The sequence below is a fragment of the Geotrypetes seraphini genome, chromosome 8, assembly GCF_902459505.1.
Source record: "Geotrypetes seraphini chromosome 8, aGeoSer1.1, whole genome shotgun sequence".
Classification (NCBI taxonomy): Eukaryota; Metazoa; Chordata; class Amphibia; order Gymnophiona; family Dermophiidae; genus Geotrypetes; species Geotrypetes seraphini.
This window is the reverse complement of record NC_047091.1, coordinates 97422607-97436195: the sequence shown is the minus strand read 5'-3', so window position 1 is coordinate 97436195 and position 13589 is coordinate 97422607.

Genomic DNA, 13589 nt, shown 5'->3' with positions numbered 1-13589 from the left:
GGGGGAAAAAAGAGACTTGTTGCCAGAAGTTACATCGGAAGGAGGACTTGGAGGCAAGGTTTCAGTTGGAGCAGCCCTGCCTGCAGAAAGCTTCGAAGAGGCTGGTAGTCCCGCCCCAGGAAGCACGAAGGGGCCGCCCCAGGCAGGGCCAGTGTTAGGGGAGGGCAGACAGAACAGCTGCCTTGAGCTCCAGGGAGCTCCGTGGTCTGTGCATTTCTTTCCCTCACCTTCGCTTGTGCTTTTCAGAATTTTCTTTCTCCGAGGGGTACGGACGTGGCTACTGTTCTCACAAGTCATGCATGACTGCCCTGAAACTTTTCTGAGCAAACCGCCCAGGTGGAAACAGGAATGTGCATCAGAGGAGAAGCTTTGGGGCAGCCGCACGCAACTTGTAAGAAGGCTGCCGTAACCGGGCCGCTCGGAGAGAGAAAACTTTGATTCTGAAAAGCACCTGTGAAGGTGATGGGGAGGGAGATGGCTCAATGAGGGAAAGAGGTTGAGTGGCGCGGAAGTGGATAGGGGATCAGATGCTGAAGGGAAGTGAGGAGGGGAAAGAGAGGGGAGCAGATGCTGCATGGAAATGGGGAGGCGAGAGAAAGAGGAGCAGTCACTGGAAGGAAGTGGAGAGCAGACACTGAAGGGAAGTGAGGAGAGAGTGGAACAGACGCTGAAGGGAAGTGGGGAGGAGAGAGAGAGAGGGGGGAGCACATACTGGATGGAAAAACCAAATAAAGTAAAAAGCACATACTGGATTGGGAGAAGAGGATAGTTAGTAAGATACTGGAAAGGATGAGGGAAAGAGGTGGTAAGTTGTAGGTAGACACAATGAAAGGGAAATTGAGGGCTGGAAAGTAAGAAAGTAGACAAGAGGTACAAAACAAATTGAGAAGGAAGAGCAGAAAAGAAAAGGGAGAGGGTGAGAGATACCAGAGCATTGGGGGGGGGGAGAGGAGACAGATACCAGATTTGAAGGGAGGAAAGGAGAAATGCTAAAAACCACCTGGCGGAGGGAGGGAGAAATGGAAAGGAAGAAGACAGAGAAACCAGACCATGGGGGAGCAGAGGGAAGATGATGGGTGCCAGACCAATTGGGGGGGGGGGGAGTTAAGAGTAGACAGACGGACACAGAAACCAGAGCCTGAGACCAATGTGATGTGAATAATAAAATGACCAGATAACAAAAGGTAGAAATTTTTTTTTCTACTTTGTGATTAGACTATACAGTATCAGATTTGAAATATGTATCCTGCTAGAGCTGATGTTAGATACAACTGGGGACTGCAAAGCCCAGGCTATGCTACTCTAGCTTCCATCAGGCTTAGGGCTCTCTCTGACCAGGATAGTTGCCCTAGTTGCACTCCCCTAACACTATATCTGCCATGTGTGACTGAAGTATTCTGTTAGCTTGATTTTTCTATGTAGCATTCTGTAGTAATTTGACTTCAATTTTCTCAATAGTGGAAGGGATATTTGTGAGGAGGAAGAGAGGGGAGACAGGGGTTTGTTGATCCTTGCTCTGTATTATTTGTGATTTATAAAATGACAATTGTACAGAATATTGTTTCTTTTTATACTTTAATAAAATAAGTTCAGTATAAAACTATTTGAGACTTGTGCGGATGGGATCAGATGGTTTAAGTGGACAGGGTTGGGATGAGGACCGAGCTCGTGGGGATGGGGACAAACTTTTTCCCCTGTGTCATTCTGTAGTGTGGATAATTTGTAATTTTTAAAATCAGTCTGCTCTGTATTTAAGGAAACCTGGCCTACTGTGGTGTCTATTGCAACCTCACTATCAGAATGCCCTGTTTTCCCTATCATGGTGATATCTTTTAAAGATACCTTGTTCTGAACCATGCTCTTTTGAACAACTGTCAGCCATCCCCTCCATTTCTAGTTTAAAAGTTGCTCTATCTCCAGCAGCCTGGTTCCTCCCTGGTTAATGTGGTGTCTATCTTTGCAGAATAGGCTCCCCCTTCTCCAGAATGTTATTCTGTTCCTAACAAATCTAAAACCCTCATCCCTGCACCTTTGCCTCATCCATGCATTGAGACTCTGGAACTCTGCCTGGCTCTTGGGTCCTGTGCATAGAATGGGGGGCACTTCTGAAAATGCTACCCTGGAGGATATGGATTTTAGCTTCTTACCTAAGAGCCTAAATTTGACTTCCAGAACCTCTCTACCATATTTCTCCATATCATTGGCACCTACATGTACCTCCCCAGCACTGTCTAAAATCCTATCTAGGTGATGTGTGAGATATGCCACCCTCGCACCAGGTAGACAAGCGACCAAGTGATCCCCACATCCACCAGCCACTCAGCTATCCACATGCCCAATGATCAAATCTCCCATTACAATGGCCATCCTAACCTTTCTCTCCTGGGCAGAAGCCCCTGGAGACACATCCTTGTTGCGAAAGGACACTACCCTTAGTGTCCAAGTGGAAGTATATTGTTCTTATGTTTCCAGATCTTGTCTCTGCTGTATTCATGTGAGGACAGAGTTTGAAGCAATAGAAGTAGGACAGGTTCATTTGGAAGCAGGCTTAGTTTATGTAGCAGACAGCTTTTATGATCTCATCAGAACATCATCCAGTGGAAGTTCCAACTAGATGTTGCTTGTAGCTGTGAAACTGATCAGCAGTCTCCCAAGACCTATCTTAGCAGATTACTGTTTAGAAGTAATTTGTTATTTGGGAGGATTTGAAAAAGCTAGTAAAGGATAGAGGAGAGCCTAAAACCTCAAGCTTCTTTAGATTTTGTGCCCTCTAGCTCTAAATTTTGGGAGATTAAGTATTACAGACCATGGCACTAAAGTCCTTGTCAGCATTCCCATTTCCAGCCCCACCAGCACTCCTTTTAGAATGACAAAGAGTAGGGATTAAAGATCCCAAGCCTCTTGCTCTTTCAAACCCTTCCAAATCAAGGGTGATGAGCAATTTCTTGGAATTTCAGAGAGGAGGGTACTTGTTGCTATTTTTCAAGGAGTAGGCTTGAATTATCTTCAACCAGATCTTAAATGTGATAAGGAGCAGCTACAAGCTAGAATTTATGCACCTGCTTGCAGTCTCCTTTATTGTTTCTCTGTGTCACACTCCCACAACAGTAGCACCCTTTTGAAGCACTCTGCAGAACGCCAGGGATGCTGAGCAGCTGAAGTAATTGTGCCCATGCATACTCGCCTAATTTTGTGGTCTCCCCCTCCCCCACTTCACAATAAAAAGGAAACTTTTCATCCCATTCTGGATCTCAAGGCTGTAAATTGAGCACTGTGAGTAAAGCATTTCAAAATGGAAACTGAAATTAAGTCATCATAGGGATAAGGCCAGGAGAGTTTCTGATAGCATTGGATCTTAAAGAGGCTACTTGCATTTTCCAATTTGGTCTTTGCATCAGAGATTCTTGAGATTTATAATTCTCAGTTAGCATTTCCATTTCTGAGCCATGCCCTTTGGCCTGGCAAAAAGTGATAGTGGAAGTAGCAGCCTTCTTTTGCAGAGGGAATCAGAATTCACCCCTATTTCAAGGATTGGCTTATTCAAGCCTCTTCAAGTCAACTCTGACTAACCTACTGTATACAGTAGGTTACAGTCATAGCTCTGATGTTGCTTCAGTTTTTTCATTGGGTTATGAATTTCAGCAAAAGCAGGTTGATCTCTTCTCAAACACTCAAATAGTTAGGAGTGAAGTTCTATATAGAAGAGAAGAAAATTGTCCTACTTCAGAGAAAGCAAAAGTTGAAGTACTGGTTTTGGTTGCTTCCCAAACAGGCAGCTTTTTGAACTTGGGACTATATGCAGGTGTTAGGTTTGATGGCAGCGCCTACAGAACTGGTTCCATGGGCTTGTGCCCATATGCATCTTTGCAGTCCTTTGACTTCTGTCTTCCCTTAACTCTGAAGCCAAAACACAGCATGAGGTTGTGGCTACAACAGTGCAATCTTCAAGGCTTGTGCTCATCACCTCTAGAATGGATAGTGGACACAATAAATGCCAGTCGGTTGGGGGAAGGGGGGCGCATTGCCAGGATCGAATGCCACAATGAAATTGGTCCTCTGACCAAACCTGTTCCATCAACTACCTTGAGATGAGAGATGTGGAAATCATCGATGGAGTTCAGGCTTCTGGTTCAGGGCAAGACTGTGAGTCTTTTCTGATAATTCTGCTCTGGTAGCTTACATAAACAAGCAAAGTATATTAGCCCCTTTTGGGAAAATAGAGGCTCTTAGGTTCAGTCCACATAGCCCCTGGGCAGTGTTCCCGCTAAGCTGCGCTGGGGTGCGCTGGCGCACAAAATATTACCTCGCAGCGCACAAGTTTCTCGTCACAGCGCACACAGTGTAGAGCACAGTTCTTCAACCGCCGGTCCGCAAACAAAATCTTGCCGGTCCGCGAAGGATTCGGTCCCCGCCGCAACGAAAGGCCGGCGTCAGCTGACTTGCAACTTCCTGTTGTAGTCGCTGTGCCGGGACTCCTGCCTTCGCCGGGACTCCTGCCTTCCACCGCGTTTGCCTCCTGCCTTGTCTCCGCACCTCCAGACCAGCAGCGGCAGCTGTGTATGCTTTTAACTTCGGCACAGAGCTGCCCCTAATCAATAGTTTAGCGCGGTTTCATAAGGCAGCCTCGGGGCCTTTGCTAGGCCGGCCCACATCGCATCATCGAAGCGGGCCGGCTATCAAAGGCCCCGAGGCTGCCTCATGAAACCGCGCTAAACTATTGATTAGGGGCAGCTCTGTGCCGAAGTTAAAAGCATACAGAGCTGCCGCTGCTGGTCTGAACTCTTGGGCCGCTGAAGGAGGGCAAAAAGCAGCTGTCCTGGAGGTTTCCCTTCCTCTCGCCTTTACAGGTTCCTTTTTTCCACCTTTTTTTTTTTTCCTTCAAACGGCAACGGGCCCCAGCATCGACATCAATCAAGTAAGTTCCACTGTCAATCAAGCGGTTCTGCTCGGCCAAAGCTTCCCCTGTGACATGAGCCACCCTCAGGGGAAAGAAAGTGACCCACAAAGGTGAGGGGAAGGGGGGCAGATGATGGAAGTTGGGGGGGGGGAGAGAGAGAGAGAGAGAGAAGGGGCAGATGATGGAATGGAGGAGATGAGAGAGAGAGAGAAGGGGACAGATGATGGAAGTGAGAAGAAGGGAGAGAGAGCAGAAGGCAGATGGATGTCAGTTGAGAAGGGAGAGCAGATGCTGAATGGAAGTGGGGAAAGAACACATACTGGATGGAAGGAGGAGATAAATAAAGGGGGAAGAAAATAGTAAGATAATGGAGGGGTGAGGGAAAGGGGTGACTGACAAGCTGTGTGTAGACACAGTGAAAAGAGGGAAACGGGACTAAATAGTAAGAAAGAATTTAATTTAGATGGAGGCAGAAAATAGAGAAGGAAGACCAGAGAAGAAAAGGGAAGAGAGAGCAGAGAATGATCAGATCTGAGTGGAGGAAATGAGAAGAGAGATATGCTAAAAACCACAGGGGGGAGGGAAGGATAGAGATGCAGTTATTTTGAAGCTACACTGTTAAGTTAATATGCTGTTGGTAGAGTTGCAGTGGCATCCTAAACATATTTCTGGCAAGCCAACTGTATATGGTGACATTATTAGAAGATGACTGTGTGAAACTTTAGGGAACTTGGATGCCAATCAGTTTTTGGAAGCCAAAGGAAAACATACATTTTTTGTATGCTATACTGTATGTTTGGCTCGTTTCTACTTCAGTTTTGTTCTTGCCTTTTCGTTTTGTCTTCCTTCCACCATCTCTTATCTGCCTTCCTTATCATCCTTTTCAATGTGATTTGGCAGCTCCTGTCAATCATAGGCTGGCTGTGCAAGATTGCTAATTCTAGATGCCTGGGTGACCTAATGCCTGTGCATGTGATTTTCTGTTTTTGTGTTTAAAACATTTTGCTGAAAGCACAACAGTGCAAAAGAGTAAAACAGATTTTATGCTGTTTATTCTAGGAATAAGCAGTGGGCTTTCCTAAGTCCATCTTAATAATGTCATGCAGATTTTTTAAGGAAATTATCCAAATCTTTTTTTAATTACATGTTGAATGAAAAATATTTTCCCAGGTTTGTTTTAAATCTACTACTTAAAAGCTTTATTGCATGCCCCTTTACTCCTAGTATATATTTATTTTTATTTTTTAGTATATATATATTTATCTTTTGGCATGGCCCATCAGTTATAGCATTTGCTACATGATGGGCCATGCCAAAAGATAAATGTAGCATTTGCTACATGAATTGATTTTTTGTCACGTATGGTTAAGGGGCTGGAGGAGTTGCCGTACAGCGAAAGATTAGAGAAACTGGGCCTCTTCTCCCTTGAGCAGAGGAGATTGAGAGGGGACATGATAGAAACATTCAAGGTACTGAAGGGAATAGACTTAGTAGCTAAGGCAGGGAGAACGAGAGGGCACTCTCTAAAGTTGAAAGGGGATAGATTCCATACAAACGTAAGGAAGTTCTGTGGTAGAAAGCAACCTATTTATTTGGCTCATAACTTGCTGGCGCCCGATATTTTTAGCTCACAGTGAAAAAAGTTTGCTCACAACACCCGCCCGCTTAGAGGGAACACTGGACATGAGTGCCTTACAAAGTGGAGTTACTTGCCTCCAATAGGGGATCTCTCCAGATCATTGTGACCACTGATGCTATAAGAGTTGGGGGGATGGATCAGATGGAGTTTTTTTGGGTTGGTTTTTTTTCATGGTAGACCTGATCCTACAGGAAGAGCAAATGGCTAAAAATGTAAAAAAGGGAGACAACATTTTTTCAGGTATATTAGTAAAAGAAGGAAGATGAGAAATGGAATTGTGAGACTGAAAGACGCTATAAACTACAAGGGTTTATAGTGATGAGGAAAAAGCAAACGTGCTAAACAAATACTGTATTCATGGAAGAGAATCCTGGAGGACTGCAACTGGCTGGCAGAGTTACATGTGAGAATGAAGTGGATACTGTGCCATTCATAAAAGAAAGTGTTTATGAACAACTTGAAAAATTGAAGGTAGACAAAGCCATGAGACCAGATGGGATCCATCCTATAGGGAACTCAAGAGAGGTTCTGGTGGGTCCACTTAAAGATTTGTACAATAAATCCCTGGAGATGGGAGAGGTTTTGTGGTATTAGAGAAGAGCGGATGTGGTCCCTCTTTACAAAAATGGTTGCAAAGATGAAGAGGGAAAACTGTAGACTGGTAAGCCTTACTTCAGTTATTGAAAAAATAATGGAAGCATTGCTGAAGGAAAGGACAGTGAATTTCCTAGAATCTAATGGGTTACAAAATCCAAGACAACATGATTTTACTAAACATAAATCTTGCCAAACAAATCTGATTGAATTCTTGGACTGGGTGATCAGAGAACTGGATAGAGGATGTGTGCTAGATGTAATTTAGATTTCAGCAAAGCCTTTGATATGGTTCCTCATAGGAGGCTCTTAAATGTAAGTGGTGAACTGATAGAAACTAGTTGAAACAGATGTCAGAGGGTGGTGGTTAATGGAATTTGCTTGAAGGAAGGAAAGGCAAGTAATGGAATGGCCTCAAGGTTCGGTGCTGGGGCCAATTCTGTTCAATATGTTTGTGAGCAACATTGCTGAAGAGTTATAAGGTAAGATTTGCCTTTTTGTAGATGATACCAAGATTTGTAACTGAGTGGACACCCCAGAGGGAGTGGAAAACATGAAAAAGGATCAGCAAAAGTTGGAAGAATTGTCTAATGCAGGGGTAGGGAACTCCAGCCCTCGAGAGCCGTATTCCAGTCGGGTTTTCAGGATTTCCCCAATGAATATGCATTGAAAGCAGTGCATGCAATTAGGTCTCATGCATATTCATTGGGGAAATCCTGAAAACCCAACTGGAATACGGCTCTCGAGGACCGGAGTTCCCTACCCCTGGTCTAATGTTTGGCAACTAAAATTCAATGCAGAGTGATGCATTTGGGGAGTATAAATCCAAGGAAGATGTATGTGGTGGGAGGCGAGAGGCTGATAAACACAAACGGGGAGAGGAACCTTGGAATGATAGTGTTTGAGGATCTGAAGGCGATGAAACAGTGTGACAGTGGCTGTAGCCAGAAGGATGCTAGGTTGTATACAGAGAAATGTAACCAGCAGAAGAAAGGTGGTGTTGATACCACTAATGGTGAGGCCCCACTTGGAGTATTGTGTTCAGTTTTGGAGGCTGTATCTGGCTAATGATATAAGAAAACTTGAAGTGGTCCAGAAGAAGGCAACAAAATTAGTAGGGGGTTTGTGCCAAAAGACGTTCTGTACAGGAAAAGACTTGAAGACCCTCAGCATGTATACTCTGGAGGGACAAGGTTGATATGATACAGACATTTAAATACTTGAAAAGTATTAATATAGAGCCAAATCTTTCCAGAGAAGGGAAAATGGTAAAACCAGAGGGCATATCTAATCTAATCTAATCCTTAGGTTTGTATACCGCATCATCTCCACGTTCGTAGAGCTCGATGCGGTTTACAGTAGGAGAAATAGGAAGGAACTACAACAGAGGGTTAGAGGTAGAAGTGTGAAGAAAATTTAGAGGACTTGGGATGCCAAGATATAAGAGTTTCCTTGATTCCTAAGTTGAAGGGAGACTTACATTTTTTGAGAAAAGCCAGGTTTTCAGATGTTTGCGGAAAATTGGAGAGAGCTCAAGTTCCGAAGAGGGGAGGTAAGGTTGTTCCAGAGCTCAGTGATTTTGAAGTGGAGGGAGGTCCCTAGCTTTCCTGTGTGGGAAATGCCTTTTAGCGAGGGGAAGGTAAGTTTTAATTTGTGGGAGGATCTGGTGGTATTAGGGTTTGAGGAATTCCAAGAAAGAGGGATAAAGGGAGGGAGGATACCATATAGGATTTTGAAAGTTAAACAGGCGCATTTATAGTGGACCCTGGCGATTATCGGAAGCCAGTGGAGCTTGGCCAGGAGCGGGGAGACATGGTCAAATTTACTTTTAGCGAAGATGAGCTTGGCAGCGGCATTCTGAATCCGTTGGAGTCTGTGGAGGTTTTTCTTAGTTAGGCTTAAGTAGACAGAGTTGCAATAGTCCAATCTGGAGAGGATGATGGATTGGACATATATTGAAGTTTCAGGGTGGCAGACTTAGGAGTAATGTTAGGAAATTATTTTTCATGGAGAGGGTGGTGGATGCCTGGAATGCCTTACCGAGGGAGATGGATGGAGAGGAAAATGGTGACTGAATTCAAAAAAGTGTGTGATGAACACAGAGGATCTCTAATGAGAATCTGAATGGCATAAATTGAAGAACTAAGGCCAGTATTGGACAGACTTGCACGATCTGTGTCCTACTGTATATACTCGAATATAAACCGGGATTTTGGGCCAAAACCCTCTCGGATTTCTTCCAGGCCTGCCTTAGGCCAGGACAGGAGGGATCCCTCCCATCTCCTGCCCCGACCGACACTAATAATTACCACCCTACCTCGTGGTCCAGCGTGTATGCGCTGAAATCTTCCTTTGTAAAAGTATCAGCCAGCAGCGCATCCAGGCTGGCACACAGGAGCGAGCTTTTCATGCTCCCAGGTGGCCCTGCACCGCTCCTTGATAGGCTGCCGCGAGTTCTCGTGGGATTCATGGCTCTCGCGGTAGCCTATCATGGAGTGGTGCAGGGCCAGCCAGGAGCATGAAAAGCTCGCTCCTGGGTGTGCCACTGGCTGCTACTTTTGCAAAGGAAGATTTCAGCGCATACACACTGGACCACCAGGGAAGAGGTACACAAGGGAGGAAAGGAGGGAGGATGGTAATTATTAGTGTCGGCCGGGACAGGAGATGGGAGGGATCTCTCCTGTCCCGGCCTACCACTAGGGCATAGGCTGGGTTAGAGGGCTGGCTGGGTTAGACAGCAGAGGGGAGTATGGGACAATCAAGCCATTGTGACATCACTGATGAGGTTGGCTCTTTTTAGGGGGAAGAAGGTACAGGGAAGGAAGGTGGGACAGTGTTCAGAGCCTGGCAGGGAGGGGGGCTGTGTGAAGAACTTGGCAGGGAGGGGGGCTGAGTGCAGAAACTGGCAGGGCAGGACGCTTGAATATTAAGCCACCCGACTTATATTCGAGTCAACCATTTTTCCTCCTTTGGGGGGGATGGGGTCTCGGCTTATATTCAGATCGACTTATATTCGAGTATATACTGTGTGTGTGTGTGTATATATATATATATATATATATATGTGGCGATTTGGTTTAGGATGGGCGCCTCAGCAATTTGGAACATGAGGATGCTGCTGGGCAGACTTTTATGGTCTGAATCCTGCAAATGATGAGATGGTTTGGATAGGGTGGAGTGAGCTTCAACAGCAACTCCAATAGTTGGAACCTAAAGACAGAACCGGGAGGACTTCTAAGGTCTATGGCCCAGAAATAACACAGTAAAATGACATTTTAATCATGAAATTGTAATACAGTGGCACCTCGGTTTGTGAGTAACGCAGTTTGCGAGTGTTTTGCAAGATGAACAAAACACTTAGCAAACTTTTGTCTCGCAAACTGAGCACCGCCCCCATAAACGAGCTCTCAGCAATGGTGGGTACCTGCCTGTGGGTGCTGCAGCGCTTTCAGCATGGTGGCTTCCTTCCCTCGTGGTCCCCGTGCGGCTGCCCTCCCGCTTCGGCCGATGCCTCTGCCATCCGTCAGTGCCTCCCGGCTCCCGATCCAAGCCGGCTGCCATCTTGTGCGAGCATGCGCACGACGGCTCCTCTCCTGAGCCAAGCCAGCTGCTGCCCCGACAACACGCTCACCACGTAAAAGCACGCAGGACGTCCTGTGTGCTTGTACGTGGTGAGCATGTTGTCAGTGCAGTGGCTAGCTTGGCTCAGGAGAGGAGCGGTCGTGCGCATGCTCGCACAAGATGGCAGCCAGCTTGGATCGGGACACACTGACGGACGGCAGAGGCATCGGCCGAAGCGGGAGGGCAGCCGCACGGGGACCACGAGGGAAGGAAGCCACCATGCTGAAAGCTCTGCAGCACCCACAGGCAGGTACTCAACCCTGGGCCACCAAAGCAAACCTTGGTTGTGGAACGAATTGTTTGAGTTTACATTGTGGCCTATGGGGAACTTTGCTTTGATATACGAGTGCTTTGGCTTACGAGCATGCTTCTGGAACAAATTATGCTCGTAAACCAAGCTACCACTGTACATGTAATTATAGGGCAGACTGAATGGACCGTTCAGGTCTTTTATCTGCTGTCGTTTACTATGTTACAGGTTCGATATTCCATAAAAGTTGAAATCCTAAATTAGGTTCCTAAATCTGTGACCTATTTTCAGCTGAAACCTAATCTTAATTTAAGATATTCAAAGTTATGCTTATAAATTCAGACCTGACATTTATTTGCTTAGTGCTAAAAATTAATGCTACACTCATAACTTTTTTCCTATTGCCACTATTTTTTTAATACTTCTAAGTTTAGGAGTTTAGTGAGATTTTGAATATAAATTTAGGCAATCAGCCCCTACAAATGTTTAAAGAGGCCAATTTAGGAGCATAAATTCTTTGAATATAAAGTTCTTTATCTTCTTTTAAATTTGTGTTAAATACATTTCCCTTTTTTTCGATAAATGAAATAAAATAGAACCCCCCCCAGAAGATAAAAATAACCCCCTGCTGTGGTAACTGCTCCGAAGCCCATAGAGATTTAAAGGGCACTGGGGCTTTTGCCATTGCGGCAGCCACTAGCGTGGCTTTGTAATAAAGGGGGGAGGGGGAAGTTTCTTCCTATACCCCCCAAATACTCAATTCCTAGCTTCCCGCGTTTAAATGTTCCTGAAATTTCTCAAACTTGCAAATACACTGAGCTGCATGTTCCCACCAACCAGGAGCTGCAGTACATAGACCCTTCAGCCTCAGTCAAAACACAACACTAACCCTTAGGCTGTAATATTTTATTTTACAAACTTTAAATAACTACAAACATTGAAACCTTGACCACCTGTACACAGGATCTTTACAAAGAAACAGTTTCAGCTGCTCAGGAGAGGAATTTGAACAAGCTGTCTTTGCACCAATAGCAAAGATGATTATTTGCTTTTGGTATTCAATGCAATATTAGCAGATTTTTATTTTAAGTGCACACAACTTCAAGTGTCCCATCCCTCTCAATTTACTGAAGACATAAAGGAGAGCTGCTGACCGCCCCACACCTCTTGACAGGGCATTCTTAAAACACTAGAGCTGCCAAGTTACCCTAACCAGGAAGGATGTTTTTTGGCTGGTCCTGGTTTTATGCAGTGTAGAATTTGTAGTCCATGATTCTACCCACTGAAATCAGTTATGCGGAATGAATCCCTTAATGCACCAGGATGAGGATGCCAGAAACTCATAACTGCCAAAAAGTATCCCTCCTGGAATGGGTAACTTGGCAGCTTTGAGACACCCACGGAGCAAATTTAAGACACATAAAGGCAAATGGATACTCTTATGGGGGCATAAGGTAGCTCTTATACCCATCTACAAAATCACTTACATGCAGAAAAGAATGCTCAATCTGGGCATTTAGTAGATAGTGCCAATCAGAAAAGGTCCCCTTTTGCTGACATCAATGACCCCACCCCTCTTCCCCTGACATCTAAAATCAGCTTATGCTTAGTATATCAGTCACTTTTTGCTGTGTGATATCTCCACCACCACATTCCCTCTTAATACTGTAAAAACTAGTCACAAACTTCAGCTCGTCATAACAGCTCTGAACACGGACAGTTTGCAATGAAACTCCTAGAATTCTAACTCCTTTTGGTCAAGGATCAAAAGATCTAAGTATATAACTTAGGAGTCAGATGCCTAGATCTGCCAAAATGAACATTTTCCCTCTTGTTAAGCTTCTATATTTAAGGACCTAAGAAGCAGACAGGGTCAAATTGGGACAACTAAGTTAGGCACCTGGACATAAGTGGACACAAAATAAAGCAGGCCTAGCTTTTAGGATCCTAAAGTAAGGAAAATTTTCAGCTCAGGGGTGCCTAAGTCAGCTTCATGTTTCCATGACAAACTTGCCTCCTTGTACTCAATTTCCCAAAGAATGCTCAGTTCCTAAATTAAATCCCTAAATTAGAAAGGTTTTTCAGTCATACGTAAGGACCTACATTATTGGCTGAAAATTTCCCCCAAATTTAGGATCTTAAAACTTGGGTCCTAAATTTCCACCTGCAATTCATTTGACTAAATCTAGGTACCAAAGGGGCCGATTTACTAAGTCATGATAAGTTCTATTAACTGGCTGATTTTAATGTGGCGTTCATAATCTGAATGAGCCTACCCATTAGCAATGTGCGTTAAAGGCCTTTAATGCACCAATTCCTAAGTCAGGGGCAAGTAGCTGAAAACCTCATCAGGGGCCTAACTTTTTTCTCCCACACTAACTCTTCTTTTTAGGTCCCTAAATTCAGGTCCTTACTCATAGTCAGTTTTCAAAGATGGTTGATTTAGGATCCTACCATCCAAATGTAGGCACCCATACTACCAGAAAATTGACCAATAAGCCTACAATTTTTGAAGCAACCTCCATTTCACACGCTGGGCTCATTTATAAACATACACATATATAAACTGTGGGTCAGGATCTCAAATG